The sequence below is a fragment of the Macrobrachium rosenbergii genome, chromosome 43, assembly GCF_040412425.1.
Source record: "Macrobrachium rosenbergii isolate ZJJX-2024 chromosome 43, ASM4041242v1, whole genome shotgun sequence".
NCBI lineage: Eukaryota > Metazoa > Arthropoda > Malacostraca > Decapoda > Palaemonidae > Macrobrachium > Macrobrachium rosenbergii.
This window is the reverse complement of record NC_089783.1, coordinates 12,019,282-12,024,281: the sequence shown is the minus strand read 5'-3', so window position 1 is coordinate 12,024,281 and position 5,000 is coordinate 12,019,282.

Genomic DNA, 5,000 nt, shown 5'->3' with positions numbered 1-5,000 from the left:
AATGTATGTGGTAACAATTTTGAATACGAATAAAGTGGAGAAAGTGGAAGTCTTAGAGACGAATTTTATTTATATATATGGTAGAAAGAAAATTGGGATGGTGATAAGCCAGGTGATACGTATAAGTGTGAATGCTTTGAGAAGTTTGTTTATGGAAAGAATGCCACATGGTTGTTGCGAAAAAAATGTAAATCTGGAAGTGTTAAAAAGAGAGAGGAAAGTAGAAAGTGCTGGGCAAATGAGCAGAAAGAAGGAACGGAGAAGATGGGCCTTATAATCTAAAAGGTGAGAGAATTAGTACAAGACAGAAATAAATGGTAAAGTGTACAAAAGGTTGTAGACAACAGCTAATATTGTGGACGTTTTCTACACCGTTATTCATTCACGACTCAGTACTGAAGTATGAATGTGTTGGTGATCATTACTTTGCTTTTTCTCTTGATCTCCATAGTCGGATGCTTAATTCTTCGTCGTTAGTGGTTACCACCCCCGCCCCTTACTGTCCATCTCTGTTTTTGTTCTTAAAACTCTGGTAAATAATTTCACAAGTGATATTGTCTCCGAACACATTCTCTTTGTCGTCTTCAGTCGTTTCTTCACAGCAGTTGATGAGGGTGTTCCCTATGATCATCCTCGGTGTTTTATTTTTGTCATAATATATGACATTTACGGCATGCCGTGCCATTGTTCACGAAAGTACTGGTTAGGAAAACTATAGAAATTATAAGACAAACTTGGAAGATATCGACAAAAATGAATTTCTAAAATTACTGGAGGCAACCTTAAACATACACACACACACACACACACACACACATATATATATATATATATATATATATATATATATATATATATATATATATATATAATATGATTATAATAACTTTCTTATGTGATTCATTTATCACACGTAATGTGAGATATATATATATATATATATATATATATATATATATATATATATATATATATATATATATATATATATATACTGTATATGTATATATATATATATATATATATATATATATATATATATATATATATATATATATATATATATATATATATATGTGTGTGTGTGTGTGTGTGTGTGTGTGTGTATATATATATATATATATATATATATATATATATATATATATATAGTATATATATATATATATATATATATATATATATATTTGTGTGTGTGTGTGTGTGTGTGTGTGTTTTTTTAAGGTATGTTTAAAGTTGCCTCCAGTAATTTTAGTGAACAATGGTACGGCATGTCGTAAACGTCATATATTATGACAAAAATAAAACACCGAGGATGATCGTAGGGAACACCCTCATCAACTGCTGTGAAGAAACGACGGGAGGCGACAAAGAGAATAAGTTCGAGGACAATATCACTTGTGAAGTTATTTACCAGAGTTTTAAGAAAATAAACATACATACATACCCCTGTACATACACACATTTGCAAATAAATGTATAACTGAATCACAAATATATGGAACGTGATGATTGTATAAATAAAGTTAAATACCTCGAAGGAAAGAGTGAAACAACGGAGTGGTTGCTAGGACTTTTGCCTACAATGACCCTTTATTAGCGAACTGAATAGAAACATAAAAGTAAGCTTACAAGAAAGGTCATATAATTGACAGATGAGACAGATATCCCTGAGGATGGGGACTATAAAGGAACAGATGCACCTGGAATCAAACACAGTTGAAGAATTAGTGAACCTACCAACACAAAGGTAAATCTTTGAGAGGTTTTTACCAAAGATTAGGCCTAACAGCTTGAAAGCAGGGAGGAATCAATTAAAGGATTATACAGGGGAAGAGGCTGACCACCAAAACTGACCTGAGAATGAATAAGCTGATTACATATTTATTAAGGTGCAACACTTAATATATTCTCCTTTTGTTAAACAATAACAATATTGAAAAATGAACATTTTCAAAAATCTGTTAAACATAACATACACATATATCAAAAATATATATAAGGTAACTAATTAGTAACTAAGTCCGTGATTTTATCTTTAAGGTCATTCTTGAACATTTTACTAATACAGGGATCCAAGTAATACATGCTAGGGCTAAGGTTGAAATTACAGCTGGAAGTAAGCTGTATAATAGCAGATTATAAAAGATTCTATGAAGAAAAATCTTTTGATCTGACAATCACTGAACTGTCAGTCCAATTGATCAGGTGAGAGTTTTCACTGAAGTGAATGAATATTGCATTGGGTGTTTGCCTAGTTTTGACAGAATACTTATGCTGCTTAATTCTCACTTGGTCAAACAAGTACGGGTTTAAATTTCCAGCTGTAATTTCAACCTTAGCCCTGGCAAGTGTTATTTGGAGTCTTGTATTTGTAAAATGTTCAAGAATGACCTTAAAGATAAAATCACTGACTTAATTACTAATTAGTTACCTTATGTATATTTTCTAAGTATGTGTATGTTTAATCCTTTCCAGTCTTGGGACTTCTGGGAGAAGCCATCTGTCTCTCTCGTACTAGGCATCGAAGGCTTCTCACAGAAGCCCACCCCAAAACTGTCCATAACTATGTAATAACTCGATATAGCGTCCCAAAATTTATCCAGTCCATAGCCTATTTTCTCTACTTGAGCTCTATAAATTGAAAAAAAAACTTTTTTCCCCCAATCAATCTATAATCTACCCCCGAAAATAATATTCATAACTACGGCAAAAATTCGGCTTCTCTCTGGCGAGACTCATTTCGTCCCCGTGTTTCCCAGGTGAAAGTCGCCTCTCGCTAATTGCTGGCTTTGTTTCCACTCACGTGGTTGTAACGATGTCACCAAGTCATCCTACATCCCCAAAATTTAATTAAGAAGTAATTGGTGCTCTTCCCTCAGATCCGATATCTCATTTTTCTGACTCTGAGAAACAAAATTTTCACTGAAATCCATATTTGCAAAAAAAAAGAAAAAAAATTAGTCATCGTAAGATAAACTAGCTGCGTTCAGTCACATGTTGAAATTGAGAACGTCTCTCCGAGCAGTAATTCATAGTGATGCCAGTTAGTAAACTGCTAATGAATTATTTCTAATTTAACAGAAATAAATCCTTTATGAAGGCTCATATATACTATATATGTATATATATATATATATAAATAATATTATATATATATATATATATATATATATATATATATATATATATATATATATATATATATATGTATAGTAATGATGTTCAATGTAAAACAAAAATGCAGAAAAATACAAAATTACTGAGAGAACCATCAAATATAAATTTGAAATATTCTTCAAGATATGTCAACATTATCGTACAATGGGATTATATTGTGGTCCAGGTGCATTTACAACCGGTGCATGAATCCATGTACCCACCCTGCATACCCCATTGACCAACTTTGATAGTAAATATAATATATATATATATATATAATATATATATATATATATATATATATATATATATATTATATATATATATATATATATATATATATATATATATATATATATATATATAATTTATATGTCTGTATCACATTTACTACCAAAGTTGGTCAGTGGGTATGCAGCGTGGGTACATGGATTCACGCACACCCCCACACACACATACAGTATATTATATGTATATAATGTTTGTGTGGCGTATGTATGTATGTATGTACGCGCACATGTCACGTGTTTATGTCCACGTACTCGAAATGCACGGCAAAGGTATTCACACTGTATGAACGAGTCTAGATCACGGGAAAATTAGTAGGGTTACATCAGTCAGAAGGGCGTCAACATCAGTGTTTTGATTTTTCTAATATTTACTGCTCTGTTCGTCGGTTTTTTTGAAGGGTCCACGTACTAACTAATATTTAAATAAACTATTGAAACTTGTCATGTACAGTATAACTGCATATGTTTCATTGATAACATCTGTAAAATCATACTATATTTACAGATCATAAGTAAATTATAAGTGAGTGCTTATTATAAAATATGTAGGTTAATAAGTATTTACGTAATCGTTCTTTCGTAAAAGAAAAAATGTGAATATGTAATAAGTGTGACCATTCGTAATTGTCTAATGTCCATCTTCAATGCGTAGTAGAGAATTTCATAAGTAATACAAGAGGAGACGCTTCTGACCACATCAGGAACAGTGCTTTATTCCTTCATTTCCCTTCATATATATATATATATATATATATATATATATATATATATATATATATATATATATATATATATGTATGTATATATACACATATATACAGTATATATATATGTATATATATATACATATATATATATAAACATAAATATACATATATATAAATAAATATATATATATATATATATATATATATATATATATATATATATATATATATATATATATATATATATATATATATATATATATAGATATATAGATATATAGATATATAGATATATATATATATATATATATATATATATATATATATATATATATATATATACACATATATATATACACATTATATATATTATATATATATATATATATATATATATATATATATATATATATATATATATATATATATATATATATATATATATATCCGTATTTTCAAAAATTCGTCTCTCAGTCGTCAGCTATGAGTAGGAAATTAGCGGCAGGAAGGAGACGTCCTGACAGATTTGGGCGTAAAACAATACTGCTCCTTCGTACCCCCCTCACGTGTTCTGGGGGTTAGAAAAATCACTAACTCAACGGGGGGGAATGCGGGATTAAGGGGCTACTATTTCGAACCTTAAGGACTTAGCTATAAGCCCTTTTGCTGTATGAACCTGTTACTGGCTTCGGGATTTGCTTACAGATTCGAGCTATGCCTTTGTGTTCAACTCAAAAATAGCCCAAGACCGCCAAGAAGTTATGAGCAAAACAACCATGACAGACGCTTCGCAGACTCGAGAGAGAGCAGACGTGGAAGTGCCTCATCTTTCTCCCTTCAT